Source organism: Muntiacus reevesi, chromosome 9 (genome assembly GCF_963930625.1).
Source record: "Muntiacus reevesi chromosome 9, mMunRee1.1, whole genome shotgun sequence".
In the NCBI taxonomy this organism is placed as follows: Eukaryota; Metazoa; Chordata; class Mammalia; order Artiodactyla; family Cervidae; genus Muntiacus; species Muntiacus reevesi.
In genome coordinates, this window is record NC_089257.1 from 45,029,594 (window position 1) to 45,051,834 (window position 22,241).

The 22,241-nt window shown below is 38.0% G+C and overlaps 1 pseudogene; it reads right to left on the reverse strand.

Moving 5' to 3' along the window:
* LOC136174780 (interferon-induced very large GTPase 1-like) overlaps nt 1-21,318 on the reverse strand; it is a 30,887-nt pseudogene extending 9,569 nt beyond the window's left edge.
* Nucleotides 21,319-22,241: the final 923 nt, after the last annotated feature.

The window sequence follows — 22,241 nt, forward strand, 5'->3', positions numbered from 1 at the left end:
AAATAAACCTACACATTCATGGTCAATAATCTATGACAAAACAGGTGAAAAAAACAATGGAAAAATGATAGTTCCAATAAGTGGTACTGGGAAAACTGTATAGCTACATTAAAAGAATATTAGGAAAAAATAGGCAAAGAATAAATAGATGTTTCTCCAGAGAAGACATATAGATGACCAACAGGCACATAAAAAGTCACCCAACATTGTTATTTGTTAGGGAACTGCAAATCAAAACCATAATGAGGTATCACCTCAAACCAATCGTAATGGCCATCATCATATAGTCTACAAATAATAATTGCTAGGAGGGTATGGAAAAAAAGGAACCCTGTGTACTGCTGCTGAGAATTTAAGTTGGTTCAGCCACTGTGGAAAGGATTGTAGTTTCCTCAAAAACGAAAAATAGGATCACAATATTACCCAGTAATTCCACCCCCGGGTATATGTGCAAAGGAAGTGAAGACAGGATATTGAAGAGATATATGCACTCCCATGTTTACTGCCTCATTATTCACAATAGCCAAGATATGGATACAGCCTTAAGTGTCAGTCCATGGCTTAATGGATAAAGGACATGTGATACAGCATGCACACATATGCACACAGACACAGACACACAACGGAATATTACATAGTTATGAGAAAGAGGGAAGTCCTGCCATTTGTGTGTGACAACATGGATGGACCTTGAGTGCATTATGCTAAGTGAGATAAGTCAGACCAAGAAAGAGAAATTCTGTTAATATCATTTTCATGTGGAATCTAAAAAAGCCAGACTTGTAAAAACAGAGTAGTATATTGGTTACCAAGGGTTGGAAGATGTAGGAATTTGGTTGATACTGTCTAAAGATACAAATGTGCCATCAGTAAATAAATAAGTCCTAGATATGTAGGCTTCCCTGGTGGCTCAGTTGGTAAAGAATTCACCCGCAAAGCAGGAAACCTGGCTTTGATCCCTAGGTTGGGAAGATCCGCTGGAAGAGGGCATGGCAGCCCACTCCAGTATTTTTGCCTGGAGCATCCTCATGGACATAAGAGCCTGGTGGGCTAAAATCCATGGGGTCACAAAGAGTCAGACATGACTGAGTGACTAAGCACAGCACATAGCATACACAGTGATTATAAACAATATACTGTATTATAAACCTCAAAGTTGCCAAGGGACTATATCTTAATTGTTCTCACCACAATAAAGAAATGATACTGTGATGTGATAGAGGTGTTAGCTAACTCTATCTTAGTAATATGGCAATATAAAAATGTATCATATCAGTACATTGTATACCTAAGACTTATGCAAGGTTGTATGTTAATTATATCTCAATAAATAAAATGCACTTCTTAGCTGGTTTATACTTGTCACCCACTTCTCACTCTTCCTTTGACACTAGTTAATATCATTATATTATATATACCTATTTTATACTATAAACTATATATATAATCAAATTCTCTTTATCTTCTGATGCCATCTTAATGTGTATATGTAGAACCGAATACTCTCATATTCAATGTTTTCTCAATGTTATATTTTTAACCCCACTATATTTGAGACATATTATATGAGATGAGATTTCACAGGTTTCAAATTCACACATAATTCAGGTTTCCTCTCTTCTTATATTTCCTGTCATACTGAATGTCACTGTTATAATCCTATGCATCCTTCTTCCTCCTGATGTGAATGTAGTTTCCTGTCCTTTCAAATTATCCTTTCCAATCTCTTCTAAATCTCAATTCTCTTTAACCCCCTATCAGCTCTCCCTTAGATTTTTCCTTCATTTTTTTCTTTATTGGATCACTAAATTGTCATCTCATCTTACAATCATTTTGATTTTGTGGTTTCCATCTCCCCCGGTGTCACTAAAATTTGAATCTAAATTTAATGACAGACTCGGTAATTCAAAAAACAACTTTTCTGGGCTTCTCTGGTGGACAGTGGTTAGGAATCCACCTTGTAATGCAGGGAACACTGGTTTGATCCTTGGTCCAGGAAGTTCCCACATGCCACGGAACAGCTAAGCCTGTGCACCACATCTGCACTTGTACTTAGAGCCCACAAGCCACAACTACTGAGCCCATGTGCTGCAACTACTAAAACCTGTGTGCCCTGGAGGGTGTGCTCCACAATAACAGAAGCCACCACAATGAGAAGCCCTGTGTACATATGCAAAGGAAGTGAAGACCGGATATGGATGAGATATATGCAGTGTGCATGTGCACACTGCAACTAAAGTAGCCCCCACTTACTACAACTAGAGAAAACCTGCGCACAGCAGTAAGGACCCAGCGCAGCCAAAACATAAATTAATAGAAAAAGAGAACAACTTTTCCAACTGAGTTATCTAAAATATCTAGATACATTTTAAGACAAATTCTTTGACATCCCAAGGAATTTAATAGATAGTGAAATAATATCTGATGGAAGAGGTAAATAAATTTGAAGCAAGCGAAACACTTCCATTACAAATTAAAGACAACATTTAGGATACCTTGGCATACACCTCGGAAGACAAATAAAAGAAATTCACACTCAGACATATCATAGTGAAACTGCAGAAAATACAATAGGAAAAGCAAAGCATTTAGAGAAAAGCAGATTTTTACAAATTAATGTATTTTAATTGGAGAATAATTACTTTACAATATTGTGATGGTTTGCTATACATCAACATGAATCAGCCACAGGTATATAGGTGTCCCCCACAATTCTGAATCCCCTTCCCACCTTCCTCCCCACCCTATCCTGGGTTGTCCCAGAGAACCTACTTTGGATGCTCTGCTTCATGCATCGAACTTGCACTGGTCATCTATTTTCCATATGGTAATGTACATGTTTCAGTGGTATTCTCTCAAAGTCATCCCACCCTCACCCTCTTCTACTGAGTTCAAAAGTCTGTTTTTTATATTTATGTCTCCCTTGCTGGCCTGCATGTAGGATTTTTGGTGCCGTCTTTTTAAATTCCATGTATATGTGTTATTATACAGTATTTGTCTTTCTCTTTCTGACTTTCTTCACTCTGTATAATAGGCTCCAGGCTCATCCACCTCATTAGAACCTGACTCAAATGCACTGTTTTTAATAGCTAAGTAATATTTCATTGTGTATATGTACCACAACTTCCTTATCCATTCATCTGTCAATGGTCATCTAGATTGCTTTCATGTCCCAGCCATTGTAAATAGCTGCACTGAACACTGGGGTACATGTGTCTCTTTTATTTCTGGTTTCCTTGGAGTGTATGCCCAGGAGTGGGATTACTGGGTGGTATGGTTCTATTCCCAGTTTTAAGGAATCTCTACACTGTTCTCCATAGTTGCTGTACCTGTTTGCATTCGTACCAACAGTTTAAGAGCATTCCCTTTTCTCCACACCCTTTCCAGCATTTATTGTTACAGACTTTGATGATGGCCATTCTGACCAATGTGAGATGATACCTCATTGTGGTTTTGATTTGCCATTTATCTAATAATGAGTGATGTTGAGCATTTTTCCTGTGTTTATTAGCCATGTGTATGTCTTCTTTGGAGAAATGTCTTTTTAGGTCTTTTGCCCACTTTTTGATTGGACTGTTCATTTTTCAGGTATTGAGCTACATGAGCTGCTTGTATATTTTGGAGACGAATTCTTTGTCAGTTTTTTCATTTGCTATTATTTTCTCCATTCTGAGGCCTGTCTGAGGTAAGCGAATTTTATCTTCAAATAATAATTAGAGAGAATGATGACCTCAACAACACTGATGGAAGACAAAAGGCAGTAGGATGGAGTGTTAAACGTACTGAAAGAAAACAGCTGATAAAGTAGGATTCTGTACAGAGTTAAAAATATCCTTCAAGAATTATGGTGGAAGAAAAACATAATTGAAAACAGCACAGTAACAGAATTTGTTACCTGGAAATGCACACTGAAGTTACTACTAAGGCATGTTTTCTTCAGGAGAAGGAAAATATCACCAATGAATAGTCAGAGATGCAGGAAAAGATGGTGAACAACAAATGAATAATTATTTGGAAAAATCTAAATAAATGCATAAAACAGTGGAGTTTAAAATACATGATGGCAGTTGCATTTAGGCTGGAGTGTGCAGCCAAATGGATTTAAAGGACCCTCAGTTCCTTGAGGTATTCGAGAGAAAGGTCAAAGATTCTATTGATTTTGTAGAATATATGTTGCAGTTTCTAGAACAATCTCAAATATAAGAGTCAAGAATATATAACTGTCAAACTAACACAGGAAAATAAAATAAGAAACATTTGAGTATACAACTTATCAAAATTCATGGACTACAGTGAAAGCCGTGCTTAGAGAGATATTTACCTTGAATGCATACATAACAAAAGAATAATTATATGAAAACAATAATCTAAGTTTCCATCAGAGGAAATGAAGAGAAAATTAAATCCAAATCAGCAAGAGAAAAGACATAAGAACTAAAAAACCAATAAAATTGAAAACAGGAAATCAATAGAAAAAATCAGTAAAAGTATAACATGATTCTTTGGAAATACCAACACCACTAATAATTCAGACTATGAAAAGAGGAAAGATACAAATTACTAATATCAGAAATAAAATAGGGGTTATGGATATGAATCCTATAGACATTGAGGGTGAAAAAAAGAGTACTATGAAAAACTGTTTGCTCTCACATTTGATAGCCTAGATAAAAGGTTTGTCTTCCTTGGAAAACAAACTATTAAGTTTACATGAGAGGAAATAAATAATCTGAATAGGCCTGTGTCTGTTTAAAAAATTGAATCAATATTTTACAACCATCCAAAACAGAAAGCACCAGTCCCAATGGGATTCACTGGTGAATTCTACCAAACATTTAAGGAAGAAACTGTACCAAATATCTACACTCCCTTTCAGAGGACTGAAGCAGAAGGAATACTTCCTAATTTAGTTCATGAGGTCAGTGTTATAGTAATACAAATACCAGTTAAGGAAATTACAAGAAAGAAAACTGAAAACCTATATCTCTGATGAAAAAAATTAACAAATTAAATCTAATGATGTAAAAAGGAGTTATATACCACAACCATGTGGGATTTACCTCAGGTAAGCAAAGTGGATTCAACATTCAGAATCAATGCATGTAATACCCTGCAAGGAACTAAGAAGAAAAACTACATGGAGAGAACCCATTTGACAAAATCCAATACTTACTCATTATTAAAACTTCCAGCAAGCTAAGAATAGAGGTGAACTTACTGAACCTGATAAAAGGCAATAACAGAAGCCCTACTATTAATATTACACTTCATGTAAGAACCTAGAAGCTTTCTTCTGAAAGAAAAATAGGTTAAGGATATCCTCTCTCATCACTCCTATCACACATTCTATTGGAAGAGTTAGTTAATAAGATAAGGAAATAAAACATATTGATTGGGAAGATATAAATAAAACATGTCTTTGTTTGTAGATGACACTATGTAAAAAATACCAAACAATCAACAAAAAATCTCCTGGAACTGATAAGTGAATACAACAAGATTGTAGAATATAAGGGTTAGAATACAAAAGCTATTGTTTTTTAATATGCTAGCAATAAGAAATTGTAATTTGAGATTAAGAACACAGTACCATTTAAACTAGCACCCTCACAAAATAAATACTTAGATATAAACCTAATAAAATGTGTGCAAGATCTATATAAGGAAAACTACAAAACTCTGATGAAAGAAATCAAGGAATATCTATATAAATGGAGAGATATTTATGTTTAATATTGTTAAGGCATCAGTTCTTTCCGACTTACTTTATAGAGACAATGTCTTCCTCAGCACCACAACTTGAAAGCATCAGTTCTTCAGCATTTAGCTTTCTTTATGGTCCAACTCTCACATCTGTATACATAACTGCTAGAAAACCTATAGCTTTGACTATATGGACCTGTGTTGACAAAGTGATGTCTCTGCTTTTTAATAAGCCATCTAGTTTATTATTACAATTTAGCAAAAAAAAATAAAAATAAAAATAAAAAAGAATTGAGCTATAAAGGTATGAAAGACACAGAAGAATCTTAAATCACATTGCTGTGTGAAAGAGATCAGTCTGATAATGCTACAAACTTTATGATTCTAACTATACGAAATAGTGGAAGTCAAAACTATGGAGATTGTAAAAAAGATCAGTGGTTGCCAGGGGTTGTGGAGAGAGAAAAACAATTCGTGCCTATAGACTTGCTTAATGCAGGGTTGCCACAAAACTTCAGTTTGTAAAAAACAATGTCCACAAAGCACAATAAAATGAGACATGCCTGTATAACTATTCAGTTCAGTTCAGTTGTTCAGTCGTGTCCGACTCTTTGTGACCCGAAGGACTGCAGCACACGAGGCCTGCCTGTCCATCACCAACTCCTGGAGTTTACCCAAACTCATGTCCATTGAGTTGGTAATGCCATCCAACCATCTCATCCTCTGTCGTCCCCTTCTCCTCTTGCCTTCAATCCTTCTCAGCATCAGAAGTCTTTTCCAATGAGTCAAATCTTTGCATGAGGTAGCTGGAGTTTCAGCTTCAGCATCAGTCCTTCCAATGAACACTCAGGACTGATCTCCTTTAGGATGAACTGGTTAGATTTCCTTGCAGTCCAAGGGACTCTCAAGAGTCTTCTCCAACACCGCAGTTCAAAAGCTTCAATTCTTCGGTGCTCAGCTTTCTTTGTAGTCCAACTCTCACATCCATACATGACTACCGGAAAAACCATAGCTTTGATAGATAGACCTTTGTTGGCAAAGTAATGCCTCTGTTTTTTAATACGGTGTTTTGGTTGATCATAACTTTCCTTCCAAGGAGTAAGTGTCTTTTACTTTTGTGGCTACAGTCACCATCTTCAGTGATTTCGGAGCCCCCCAAAATAAAGTCTGCCACTGTTTCCCCATCTATTTGACATGAATTGATGGGACCAGATGCCATGATATTAGTTTTCTGAGTGCTGAGTTTTAAGCCAAATTTTTCACTCTTCTCTTTCACTTTAATCAAGAGGCTCTTTAGTTCTTCACTTTCTGCCATAATGGTGGTGTCATCTGCATATCTGAGGTTACTAATATTTCTCCTGGCAATCTTGATTCCAACTTGTGCTTCATCCAGCCCAGCATTTTTTATGATGCACTCTGCATATAAGTTAAATAAGCGGGGTGAAGTACTCCTTTTCCTATTGGAACCAGTCTTTTGTTCCATGTCCAGTTCTAACTTTTTGTTTCCTGACCTGCATACAGATTTCTCAGGAGGCAGGTCAGGTGGTCTGGTATTCCCATCTCTTTCAGAATTTTCCACAGTTTACTGTGATCCACACAGTCAAAGGCTTTGGCACAGTCAGTAAAGCAGAAATAGATGTTTTTCTGAAACGTTCTTGCTTTTTTGATTCAGCGGATGTTGGCAGTTTGATCTCTTGTTCCCCTGTCTTTTCTGAAACCAACTTGAGCATCTGGAAGTTCATGGTTCACGTATTGCTAAAGCCTAGTTTGGAGAATTTTGAGCATTTCTTTCCTAGTGAGTGAAATGAGTTCAATTGGGCAGTAGTTTGAGCATTCTTTGGCAGAGGTACACCTATTAGAATGGCTAAAATTCAGATCACTAGCAACACAGATTGCTGGCAAGGGTGTGGTGTGAAAGTAACTCTTATTCATTGCTTCTGGGAATGCAAATGGAATGGCTACTTTGAAAGACAGCTTGTTTCATTGTTACAAAGCTAAATGTTCTTTTTCCATATGACTAGCATTCATGCTCCTTGGTATTTATACCTAAATTATACTCACAAAAGCTAGTACAAACATATCTATAGCAACTTTACTTATAATTTCAAAAACTTGGAGACAACCAAGACATCCTTCAGTAAGTGAGTGGATAAATAAACTGTGATACTTCTAGACAATGGAATATTATTCAGTTCTATCTAAAAAAAAATGAAAAGAATTAAATTAAATGAAACAAAAAGCCATGAAGGAAATGTAAATGTATATTGCTAAACGTATAAAGCCAAATCATAAAGGCTATATACTGTGATTCCAATTGTAATATATTCTGGAAAAAGCAAAATTATAGTGAAAGTACGAAGATGAGTGGCTATAAGGAAAGGGTGAGAAGGAGGAGCACACAGGATTTTTAGGGCAATGAACCTATTCTGTATATTTAAAAGTTTGTTACACTTCATTAGACATTTTTCAAAATCCATAGAGTATGCAAGACATATATCAACTATGTGCCCTGGCTGATATTGACATTTCAGTGTGGGTTCATCACTATAACAAATGTGCCACTTTGTTGGTGGATATTGGTAATGCAGGAGATCACTCATTTGTGGGGCCACGAGGTATATGGGAAATCTGTCTAACTTCTGCTCGTTTTTGTCTAAACCTGAAAATGCTCTAAAAAATAAATTCAATAAAGTTAAAGCAAGGTTTACAGACTTGTAAAATTGAATCTACAACTACTTTAGGAAAGAGTTAGTATTACCATATATTTTGTGCCTGATAAAACAAACCAAGAAAAAATCAGTAAATACAAAGAGTACTCAAATAATATGATTAACAGCTCAACCTAATGTCCTCATTTAAAACTGCTCACAACATGTTTGCATTGTGTCTCTAATGACTTTTGGGAAACTTCTAGTCTCGGCACAAACAAACTGCTTATCTGGACAGAGGACAGACACATATTTGGGTAGTGTTTGTGGACAGTTGAAAGGAGAGAAGAAAGTTGAATACCTGGAGTGAGGGTATGAACATATATATTTGAAGAGCCAATCTAGATACCTGCCTAAGACAGATATGTGGTCCTCAGCAGAAAGGAGTCTCCATGAAGGTGGATCAAAAAAGGATGTCCCAATTTGCACTTATCACCAGATTTCCAGACCTCTTCCTCTTTTTGTTTTCCCATCACATTCATCCCACTCTAATTTTTCCAGTTACTCAGGTTCCAAATAGTTCTCTTTGACTTCTGTGTCCCTTTAGCTCACCTCAATCAGACATCATATTCTCAAATTTTTCCATCTTGTTCAAACATGTATATATCATAGACTAGGTATCAGGTGTTCTGATTGAAAATGGGGTTATAGGTATGAAAAAGACATGGTAAGAGAAGGTTCTGCATCATTCTAGGAGGAAAGAAAATCATGAGTAGTCTAGGAGAAGGGCGAAACAGAGCTTTAACTGGAGCTCCTCTAATCCTCACTAGAATAATTTTAGTTCTTGATCCTCTAGAGAATGCATAAGGCTGATCCACCTTCTTTGAATCTTGCTCTCAACTTAATTCAGTTCAGTCGTTCGGTCATGTCCAACTCTTTGACCCCATGGACTGCAGCATGCCAGGCTTCCCTGTCCATCACCATCTTCTGGAGCGTGTTCAAACTCATGTCAATTGAGTCAGTGATGCCAACCAACCATCTCATCCTCTGTCATCACCTTCTCCTTCTGCCTTCAATCTTTCCAAGCGACAGGGCCATTTCCAATGAGTCAGTTCTTTGTTTCAGGTGGCCCAAGTATTGGAGTTTCAGCTTCAGCATCAGTCCTTCCAATGAATATTCAGGACTGATTTCCTTTAGGATGCGCTGGTTGGATCTCCTTGCAGTCCAAGAACTCTTAACAGTCTTCTCCAACACCACAGTTGAAAAGCATCAATTCTTTGTCTCTCAGCTTTCTTTATAGTTCAACTATCATATCCATACATGGCCACTGAAAAAACCATAGTTCTGACTAGACGGAACTCTGTTGGCAAAGTAATGTCTCTGCCTTTTAATATGCTGTCTAGGTTGATCATAACTTTTCTTCCAAGAAGCAAGTATCTTTTCATTTCATGGCTGAAGTCACCATCTGTAGTGATTTTGGAGCCCAGGAAAATAAATTCTTTCACTGTTTCCCCGTCTATTTGCTATGAAGTGATGGGATGAAATGCCATGATCTTTATTTTTTGAATGTTGAGTTTTAAACCAGCTTTTTCATTCCCCTATTTCACTTTCATCATTTCATCACTTCTTCAGTTTCTCTTTGCTTTCTGTCATAAGAGTGGTGTCATCTGCGTGTCTGAGATTATTGATATTTCTCCCAGCAATCTTGATCCCAGCTTGTGCTTCATCCAGTCTGGCATTTTGCATGATGTACACTGCATATAAGTTAAATAAGCAGGGTGACAATATACAGCCTTGACGTACTCCTTTCACAATTTGGAACCAGTCTGTTGTTTCATGTCCGGTTCTAACTGTTGCTTCTTGACCTGGCTACAGATTTCTCAGGAGGCAGATAAGGTGGTCTGCTATTCCCATCTCTTTAAGAATTTTCCAAAGTTTGTTGCAATTCACACAAAGGCTTTAGTGTAGTCAAGTAAACAGAAGTAACTATTTTTCAGAAATTCTCTTGCATTTTCTACGATCTAATGAATGTAGGCAATTTTATCTCTGGTTCCTCTGCCTTTTCTGAATCTAACTTGAACATCTGAAAGTTCACGGTTCATGTACTGTAAAAGCCTGGCTTGGAAAGTTTTGAGAATTACTTTGCTAGCAACATCCGCTGGATCATTGAAAAAGCGAAAGAGTTCCAGAAAAACATCTATTTCTGCTTTATTGACTATGCCAAAGCTTTTGACTGTGTGGATCACAATAAACTGTGGAAAATTCTGAAGAGATGGGAATACCAGGCCACCTGACCCACCTCTTGAGTAACCTATATGCAGGTCACGAAGCAACAGTTAGAATTGGACATGGAACAACAGATTGGTTCCAAATAGGAAAAGGAGGACGTCAAGACTGTATATTGTCACCCTGCTTATTTAACTTATATGCAGAGTACATCATGAGAAATGTTGGGCAGGAATAAGCACAAGCTGAAATCAAGATTGCCAGGAGAAATATCAGTAACCTCAGATATGCAGATGACACCACCCTTATGGTAGAAAGTGAAGAGGAATGAAAAAGTCTCTTGATGAAAGTGAAAGAGGAGAGTGAAAAAGTTGTCTTAAAGTTCAACATTCAGAAAACCAAGGTCATGGCATCTGGTCCCATCAATTCATGTCAAATAGATGGGAAACAGTGGAAGCAGTGTCAGAGTATTTTTGGGGGCTCCAAAATCACTGCAGATGGTGACTGCAGCCATGAAATTAAAAGACACTTACTCCTTGGAAGGAAAGTTATGACCAACCTAGACAGCATATTAAAAAGCAGAGACATTACTTTGCCAACAAAGGTCCATCTAGTCAAGGCTATGGTTTTTCCAGTGGTCATGTATTGATGTGAGAGTTGGACTGTAAAGAAAGCTGAGCGCTGAAGAATTGATGCTTTTGGACTGTGGTGTTGGAGAAGACACTTGCGAGTCCCTTGGACTGCAAGGAGCTCCAACAAGTCCATCCTAAAGGCGATCAGTCCTGAGTGTTCATTGGAAGGACTGATGCTGAAACTGGAACTCCAGTACTTTGGCCACCTCATGCGAAGAGTTGACTCATTGGAAAAGACCCTGATGCTGGGAGGGATTGGAGGCAGGAGGAGAAGGGGACGACAGAGGATGAGATGGCTGGATGGCATCACTGACTCGATGGACATGAGTTTGAGTAAACTCCAGGAGTTGGTGATGGACAGGAAGGACTGGCGTGCTGCGATTCATGGGGTCACAAAGAGTCGGACACGACTGAGCGACTGAACTGAACTGAACTGAACTGCTAGCGAGTAAGTTGAGTGAAATTTTGCAGTAGTTTGAACATTCTTTGCTATCGCCCTTCTTTGGGATTGGAATGAAAACTGACCTTTTTCAGTCCTGTGGCCACTGCTGAGTTTTCCAAATTTGCTGGCATATTGAGTGCAGCACTTTCACAGCAACATCTTTCAGGATTTGAAATAGCTCAACTGGAATTCCATCACCTCCTCTAGCTTTGTTCATAGTGATGCTTCCTAAGGCCCACTTGACTTTGTATTCCAACGTGTCTGCCTCTAGGTGAGTGATCACACCATCATGGTTATATGGTGCATGAAGATCTTTTTTGTATAATTCTTCTGCATATTCTCACCACCTCTTGTTAATATCTTCTGCTTCTGTTAGGTCCATACCATTTATGTCCTTTATTTTGCCCATCTTTACATGAAATGTTCCCTTGGTATCCTTAATTTTCTTGATGAGATCTCTAGGCTTTCCCATTCTATTGTTTTCCTCTATTTCTTTGTATTGATCGCTGAGGAAGGCTTCTTATCTCTCCTTGCTATTTGGAACTCTGCATTCAAATGGGTATATCTTTTCTTTTCTCCTTTGCCTTTAGCTTCTCTTCTTTCCTCAGCTCTTTGTAAGGCGTCCTCAGAAAGCTATTTTGCCTTTTTGCATTTCTTTTTCTTGGGATTGGACTCTATCAGATCTAATCCCTTGAATCTATTTGTCATTTCCAGTGTATAATCATAATGAATTTGATCTAGGTCATACCTGAATGGTCTAGTGGTTTTCCCTACTTTCTTCAATTGAAGTCTGAATTTGGCAATAAGGAGTTCATGATCTGAGCCACAGTCAGTTCCTAGTCTTGTTTTTGCTGACTGTATAGAGCTTCTCCATCTTTGGCTGCAAGGAATATAATCAACCTGATTTCAGTATTGACCATCTGGTGATGTTCATGTGTAGTCTTCTCTTGTATTGTTGGAAGAGTGTGTTTGCTATGACCAGTGCTTATTCTTGGCAAAACTGTTAGTCTTTGGCCTGCTTCATTTTGTACTTGAAGGCCAAATTTGCTTGTTACTCCAGGTATCTCTTGACTTGCTACTTTTGCATTCCAGTCCCCTAAGATGAAAAGGACATCTTCTTTGTGTGTTAGTTCTAGAAGGTCTTGTGGGTCTTCATAGAACTGTTCAGTTTCAGCTTCTTCAGCATTACTGGCTGGGACATAGACTTGGATTACTGTGATATTGAATGGTTAGCCTTGGAACAAACAGAGATCATTCTGTCATTCTTGAGTTTTCCCCTAAGTACTGCTTTCAGACTCTGTTGACTATGAGGGCTACTCTATGTCTTCTATGGGGATTCTTGCCACAGTAATAGATAGAATGGTCATCTGAATTAAATTCGTGCATTCCAGTCCATTTTAGTTCACTGATTCCTAAAATGTTGATGTCCACTCTTGCCATCTCCTGCTTGACCACTTCTAATTTACCTTGATTCATGGACCTAACATTCCAGGTTCCTATGCAATATTGCTCTTTACAGCATCGGACTTTACTTCTGTCACCAGTCACATCCACAACTGGGCATTTTTTTCGCTTTGGCTCCGTCTCTTCATTCTTTCTGTAGTTATTTCTTCATTCTTCTCCAGTAGCCTATTGGGCACCTACTGACCTGGGGAGTTCATCTTTCAGTGTCACATCCTTTGCCTTTTCATACTGTTCATGGGGTTCTCAAAGCAAGAATGCTGAAATGGTTTGCCATTCCCTTCTCCAGAGTGCATAAGGTTCATCCACCTTCTTTGAGCTTTGCTCTCTCACTTATCCTTTATTTCTTACTTTGCATCTGTCTTGTTCCCCTGATTGTGTCATATTAGCCCCCAGACAAGCTCAGGCATTGCTATTCTAAATAAATGCAGGTTGGAGTTAGTTTGTCTCCTCTTTAAGTTCTCAGTCTCTTTATTCCTTTCACTATAATATTTCCCAACACTTGAAACATTATATTAGTAAGTGTGACTATGTGTGCTGTGCTGTGCTTAGTCAGTCAGTCATGTCTGACTCTTTGCGACCCCATGGACTATAGTACCCCAGGGTCCTCTGTCCATGGAATTCTCCAGGCAGTTCTCGAGTGGGTAGTCATTTCCTTCTCCAGGGGATCTTCCCAACCCAGGGATGAATCTGGGTTTCCGACACTGCAGGTGGATTCTTTACTCTCTGAGTCATCAAATATGAATGCATTTAGTCTCTCCCGACTCTTTGTGACCCCATGGACTGTAGCCCACCAGGCTCCTTTGTCCATGGGGATTCTCTAGACAAGAATACTAGAGGAGGGTTGTCATGCCCTCCTCCAGAGGATCTTCCCAACCCAGAGATTGAACCCAAGTCTCCCACACTGCAGACGGATTCTTTATCATCTGAGCCACCAGGGAAGCCCCCAAATATGAATATACGATGACTAAATAAGCTAATGAGCATTCAGTTTATTATTTTTTCATAAGTTTTGGTTGTACCTTATGACTTTTAATAACACAATCCTGTCCTTCAGTCTCTGGTTGCTAAATTAAATAACATTTTTGTACTCTCTTCATCTTCCTTATTGTTAAGACCAATGAAACCTTCTTCTTCTTTCTTGTGTTTATCTAAGCTAGTTTAATTCAGTAAATGTTATAGATCAGAGTGAGCAAAAATAAACCAAGGTGTGCTGTGCTGTGCTTAGTCACTCAGTCGTGTCCAACTCTTTGTGACCCCATGGCCTGTAGCCTGTCAGGCTCCTCTGTCCATGGGGAGTCTTCAGGCAAAGAATACTGGAGTGGGTTGCCATGCCCTCCTCCAGGGGATCTTCCCAACCCAGGGATTGAATCCAGGTCTCCCACATTGCAGGCAGATTCTTTACCATCTGAAGCAGCAGGGAAGCCCAAACCAAGGATGCCCCACATTTATTTCAGTGTTTACCAATACTGTTTTTTTTGCCAGTAATGTTCTAGGTTCTATAGATTGCTTGCTGAAGAAGACAGAGATGTCCTTGCTCACCCATGGTGAGGAGATGGATAATTCATACATAAATTCATATAATATAATAAATAAATAATAACAATATAATATTAATTACAATATCTTATGGTGTTATAATAATATAATATAATATAATATATATTATATATAATATATTTTATAATAATATAATATAATATAATATTATTATAAGAAGAGGACACTGATTATAAGGTGGGTTATCTTGTTAGTGTATGTGTGTGAGTGCCCTGGGTGGAACATCACACATATAAGCCCTATTCATCACCCAGCTGTCAGGATGAGCCTCTCCTTTGCTTCTACCCACTGCTGTGGGAATGTTTTGAGTTTTATTTCTCTTTCTCTCATTTTCCAGAAACAGTAGCTTTTCTCGTTTTTTTGTTAATTCAGCAATGCCTTGGCAAGGATAGAAAACTTTTCTATCCTATAGAGAGAAAGGGATGTAAAAGAATTTTGAAGAAACTATGACCAATAAGTCATACTTTGATTAAATACATGAATCTACATATTCAAGAAGCTCAATGAACTTTAGAACAGAAAAACAAGAGATTCACAGTGAGGCAAGTTCTAATAAAACTTTTAAAGACCAGAGACAAAGGAAGAACCTTGAAAGCAGCAAAAGAGATATGAATGTCCTATTTAAGGGAGACTCATTAAGAAAAATTTCCAGTACTCTTGCTGGAAAGAGTCCTCCCATGGATGGAGGAGCCTGGTGGGCTGCCATATATGTGGTTGCACAGAGTCGGACACAACTGAAGCAACTTAGCAGCATTAAGAAAAAGACTGGACATCTTAGCAGAAACCATGGAGGCCAAAGGCAGTGAGATGACATATTTAAAGTACCTCAAGAAAGAGAAAGCCCATAATTCTATATCTGGCAAAACTATCATTGAAAAATAAAGGAGACATTAAGACACTCCCAGATTAACAAATGCTGAGGGAATTCACCACTAGCAGATGTGTCCTGTTTGGTCAGTCACTGAGTTGTATCCCATTCTTTGTGACCCTGGGGACTGCAGCATGTCAGGCTTTGGCTTCCTTGTCCTTCACTATTTCCTGGAGTTTGCTCAATTTCATGTTCATTGAGTTGGTGATGCTAGATGTGTCCTATAGGAAATGCTAAAAAGAGCCCTTCAGGAGGAAATGAAAGGACACTAGACAGTAAACTTGAAGCCATGTGAAGAAATAACACAGGTAAAGAAATATAAAAACCAATATTAGTGTATTTTTCCTTTGTGACTCCTTTTTCTTTCCCAGTTTGATCAAAAAGACAAATCATGACATGATAACGATAAGCCTATGTTAAATGTGCTCACAAAGTAGAATGATGTAATTTGTGACACAGTAACATAAAGGGGGAGGGATGGAGAAATAGAAGATCAGAATTTTTACATACCTATGGAAGTTAATATGATATTAATTCAAAATAGATTGTTACATATTTGTGAGGTTAATTGTAAGTGCCAGCACAACCAGTGCTAAAATAACTTTTAAATATACAGAAAAATAAATTATAAAGGGATAAAAATTTTACACTACAAAAATACCAAATGCAAAAGAAGGCAGTTAATGGTGACATTGAGGAACAAACAAGTTATGAAACATATGAAAGACGAAGCAAAATTGCAGAAATAAATGTTTCATTATCAGTAATTATAAACAGATTAAACTCTTCTTTAGAAGGTAAATATTCTCAAAATAGATTAAAGCAAAATGCTATTATATGCTGTCTAGAAAAGATTCATTTTATATCCAAGACAAATAGGTCAAAAGTAAAAGAATGGAAAAGGACATTCCAGGCAAATAGTTACTAAAAGAGAACTGAGATATCAGAGCTCAGATCAGATAAAATGGACTCAATTGAAAATTGTTACAAGAGGCAAGGAGGAACACTAAATATCGATTAAAATGTGAACCCATCAGGAATATATAAACCTAGGAATCTAACAACAGAACTCTAAAACATAGAACGTGTTGAGATGTGAAAATTGAGACGTGAAAGCAGAAATAAACAGTTCTAAGATAATAGTTGGAGATTTCAATGCTGTCCTTTCCATATGGATAAAGAATTAGAAGATCAGTAGCAAATACGAGAGTTCAATAATACTCTAAACCAGCTATATCTGACAGACACAAACAGACACTCTCTCCAACCTCAGCTTTGTAGTGTTTCTGCTGAACAGATTTTCTCAAGAACTTTGTGGATCTTCTGTAAAGGTCAGTGGGATTCACTCCTGTACGCAAAAGCCACATTTATACATCATTTCCAGACAAACCCTTCTAAGTCTTTCCCTCCTACTGAAATAGTAGGAAACAGTACCCTTAAGCTTCCTAGAGGACTTCTAGTTTGGTTGATATCTGTGAGGCAAACCCTTATCCTCTCTTTTGGGAAGGGTGTGTTTAAAATTATTTTTTTATTATCATTTTTAATTGGAGAATAATTGCTTTACAGTATTCTGTTGGTTTCTGCCATACAGCAACATGAATCAGCCAGGTATACATATGTCTCCTCCCTCTTGGACCTCCCTCCAACCTACCATCCTGCCCCTTTAAGTTGTCACAGAGTACTGGGTTGAGCTCCCTGCATCCTATAGCAAATTCCCATGGGCTATATATTTTACATATGGTAATGTGTATTTCCATGCTACTCTCTGAATTCATCTCAAACTCTCCTTCCCCTACTGTGTCCACAAATCTGTTTTCTGTGTCTGTGTTTCCATTCAGTTCAGTACAGTTGCTCAGACGTCTCTGACTCTGCAGCCTCTTGGACTGCAACACGATAGACCTCCCTATCCGTCACCAACTCCTGGAGCTTACTCAAACTCATGTCCATTGAGTTGATGATGCCATCCAACCTTTCCATCCTCTATCGTCCCCTTCTCCTCCCGCCTTCAATCCTTCTCAGTATCAGGGTCTTTTCCAATGAATCAGTTCCTCACATCAGGTGGTCAAAGTGTTGGAATTTCAGCTTCAGCATCAGTCCTTCTAATGAATATTCAGGACTGATTTCCTTTAGGATGGACAGATTGGATCTCCTTGGACTCTCAATGTCCAAGGACTCTCAAGAGTCTTCTCTCACACCACAGTTCAAAACATCAATTCTTTAGTGCTCAGCTTTCTTTGTAGTCCAACTCTCACATCCATACATGACTACTGGAAAAACCATAGCTCTGACTAGATGGACTTTTGTTGTCAACCTAATGTCTCTGTTTTTTAATATGCTGTCTAGTTTGGTCATAACTTTTCTTCCAAAAAATAAGCATCTTTTTTTTCATGGCTGCAGTCACCATCTGCAGCAATTTTGGAGCCCCCCAAAATAAAATCTGTCACTGTTTCCACTGTTTCCCATAAATTTGCCATGAAGTGATAGGACCAGATTCCATGATGTTAGCTTTCTGAATGTTTGAGTTTTAAGCCAACTTTTTCACTCTCCTCAACTTTTTCACCTTCATCAAGATGCTCTTTAGTTCTTCTTTGCTTTGTGTCATAAGGGTGGGGTCATATGCATATCTGAGGTTATGATTTTTCTCTGGGCAATCTTGATTCCAGCTTGTGCTTCATCCAGCCTGGCATTTTGCATGATGTACTCTGCATGTAAGTTAAATAAGCAGGGTGACAATATACAGCCTTGGCATACTCCTTTGCCAATGTTGAACCAGTCCATTTTCAATGTCCAGTTCTAACTGTTGCTTCTTGACCTGCATACAGGTTTCTCAGGAGGCAGGTCAGATGGTCTAGTATTCCCATCTCTTTCAGAATTTTCCAGAGTTTGTTGTCATCTACACAGTCAAGGGCTTTGGCATAGTCAATAAAGCAGAAGTAGATGTTTTTCTGGAACTCTCTTGCTGTTATTGATGATCCAACGGATGTTGGTGATTTGATCTCTGGTCCCTGTGCCTTTTCTAAAACCAGCTTGAACATCTGGAAGTCCGCGGTTCATGTACTGTTGAAGCCTAGCTTGTAGAATTTTGAGCATTACTTTGCTAGCGTGTGAGATGAGTGCAATTGTGTGGTAGTTTGAGCATTCTTGGGTACTACCTTTCTTTGGGATTGGAATGAAAACTGACCTTTTGCAGTCCTGTGGCCACTGCTGAGTTTTACAAATTTGCTGGCATATTGAGTGCAGCACTTTCATAGCATCATCTTTTAGGATTATTTCCAGTGCTGCCCTGTAAATAAGTTCATCAATACTGTCTTTCTAGATTCCATATATATGTGTTAATATACAATGTTTGCTTTTATCTTTCTTACTTAACTCTGTATAATAGGCTCTAAGTTCATCCACCTCATTAGAACTGGCTCAAATGGATTCCTTTTTATGGCTGAGTAATATTCTGTTTTATATATATACTATAGCTTCTCTATCCATTCATCTGTCAATAGACATCTAGTTTGCTTCCATGTCCTAGCCATTATAAATAGTTGTGCAGTGAACATTGGGGTATGGGTGTCTCTTTCAGTTACTAAGAGTTTTTCAGGGTATATATAGCCCAGTAGTAGGATTGTTGGGTCATATGGTAGATTTATTCTTAGTTTTATAAGGAACTTTTATCCTAAAATGATAGGAAGACCTATTTTTGTGCCTGATTCCTTTACTTTTTAATCTTTCTGAAGTTTTAGGGAGAAGTTGTACAATCATACTAAACAGAGATTAAGACTGTGAGTCTCTTAATTCTTACAGATGATGAGAAATTTCAAACTCATAAGGTCTTGATTTCTTTTTGTTTAGCAGTTCTTTCCTCAATTTATCATTCTTCTCTCACATATTATCAGAAAGAGAAAAAAGAATTCAAAGGTCACTTTTAACACTTTACTTTGAAGTCTCCCTAAGTATAGAACCAGCTTTTAAGTATTTTCTTGAACATAACTCCAGGATATAATTTGCTATTTTTTCATCACTTTGTAACAAGAATCTTCCTCCTTTCGTTTCTAATAACATGTTTCTCAATTTCCTCTGACTCTCACTGTGGCATCCTTAAAGATTAGATTTCTACCAACAGTCTGTTGAAAACATATAGGCTTTCTCTGAAAGCTCTTCTAGTCTCTGCTCACTTGACTGATTTCAAAGCTATTTCCAAGTTTTTAGGTACCACTTCTAGGCATCAAAATCTGTATTATTTTTATATTGTTTTATAATGGATTACCACAAACTTAGTATCTCTAAACACAAATATATCCCAGTTTCTGTCAGGAGTCTGGAATGACTTAGCTGCATTTTGTACTCAAGGTTTTATAAGGCAGCACTCCAGGTGTTGACGGAGGTGTATTTTCATCTAGAGTTTCAACTAGAAAAGCTGCTCTTAGCGTATACGTATTGACAGAATTAATTTTCTTGAGATTTTAGGATTCTTCACAGTTCCTGGCCACATTATCTTTTCCATAGGCTTTCCCTCAACATGATAGCTTACTTCTGTATGTCAGCTGGAGGGAAAATTATCTCTAAAGAAGGGCTGAATGTCTCTTTAAGGCCTTTGGCCTGATTAAGTTGAACCTATCCAGGATAATCTTCCTTTTGGTTAAAGCAAAATCAACTGATTTGGGACCTTCATTTTATCTGAAAATTCCCTCATCTATGGCACATTCTATTTTTTAGCAGCAAAGGGAGGCCATCAGGTGGGCCTGGAATCATGGAGCTGCCCTCATCTGCCTGCCAAGTGGTAACTAACGTGTGTGAAATCCTCAGTCCAGTGTGTGACACAGACTAAGAGCTCAATAAATGTTAACACCTCCTATCTTTCAATTTTTCTAAAATTTCTGTTGGAACCGCAGTCTCAGTGCCCAGAGGGATGTGGGACTCAATGAGGTAAATCCCACTGAAGGGGAGGAGGATCTAAAGCAGTTTGCCACCACCTAGCCAAAGGAGAATAGGAGTCTCTTACTTATGAGAGCATGCTTCACAGTTTAGGAAAATCTGGAGAGAGCAACTGTTAGTGGAGACTTGAAGACCTAAACCAGAGAACTTGGACAGAATACATATGCAGATTAGGTTCCAGGGAATTTTTCAGTGCATTAAGGTAGAGTATAGAAAGGAATTAAGAGAGAAGAATAGTGCGGGGAGCGTATGCCATCCAAACAAGTAAGATGGCTGTTATATGGAGATACATATAACCTTCAGGATATCCTTTTAGTTGACCAAAGGGACTTGGAGTTTAGGTGGTTTAGGATTATAACTGAGCTGTCCTGTACTTGGAATACATTTGGTGCCTATACCTATTCCAGGTGATAGAGGCAAATTTTAAGAGATGATATTCAGTTGAGATTGGCCCATGAACTAAAGTAACCTGGAAAGTGGCAAGTGTATCAGGGAAAACATCATGAAACGAGACAAAGCCTGTTTGAATGGGATGAATAAATTCCAAGGACTAGAGCATCTTAGGGGACCAAGAATGGAGATGTAGGAAAAAGAGAAGCTCCCCAAGGTAGAGGCAGGTTCCCATCTCCAGGAAACCATGAAGATTGAAAGTAGAATGTAAGACCCACCACTGTACGGTGAATAAATATAGGGTTTAATGATAATATGTCAAGTCCAATAAAGATTGGGAAGCTTACATACATTGAAGAATGAAAGGAAAGATCAAGACTTAAGGGTCTAAATTAAGGCCAAGGTTTTTTTGTTTGTTTGTTTGATTTTTACTTTAACCAGAAACTACATACCACAGCTGCAGTCAGGAACGCTGATCCTGTAGGTTTTCTTTCAGAAGTGACTTCCCATTTCCTGAAGCTTCTGCCAGGAGATAATAGGCAATATTAGGAAATAGCAATTTGGAAATTTCCAATTTCCAGTTAGGAAGTAATAGGAAGTAGCAATATGGAAATTGCTGCAACATGGAAAATAACTTTCAACATTTTGATATAGACTGAAAGTTAATGGAGATGCTGTTTGTCTTTTCTGCTAATGTTTTTAGCAATTCTATTATTTTCTTATTGTCTCAAAATGGGGAGATGCTTTCCTTCAGGATATGTGGGAGATGGTAACCCAAAGAAGGCCTCTTCAGCATTTGCAATCCCATAGTCTTTGACCTCCATATAGGTCAGGAAGGAACAAAAAATGTGGGACAGTAGGTGTAGCTGGTTTTTCCTTCTAAGGCTTTAACACTAAGTCTACTGACCTAGAATTCTCGGAGCTGTCAGTTTGAGGACACAGACAAACCACATAGGGAGGAGGGTAGACTTCTCAATGATTGTTTCTTCTGGACAATCTGGTTCAGATTTGGACAGATATTGTTGTGACATTGGAAGGCTGGGGAGTCTGTCCTGTTATACTGTCAGGCTCCTGTAATTCTTCATTCTGCATGAGTAACTGTACTGAGTGTTGGGTAGGGGTTGAATGTGTTAGAAGATATTTTTCAAGATTACCTTTCCTGATGGGAACTGGCACACTATGGATATATCCACACATTAGGAGATGATCTGCCTGTGATTTGAGAGCATTGGTTTATACCCCAATGAACACAACCTTTGTACACCAAGCAGCATGGTAAAAGTAAAATCTTATATTGACTACAGAAAGTGTCATGTGGAAATCAATCCATATGTTTAATTCTTGCTAAAGACTGAATCCTTGGTATCTATTGTAACCTAAGAAAA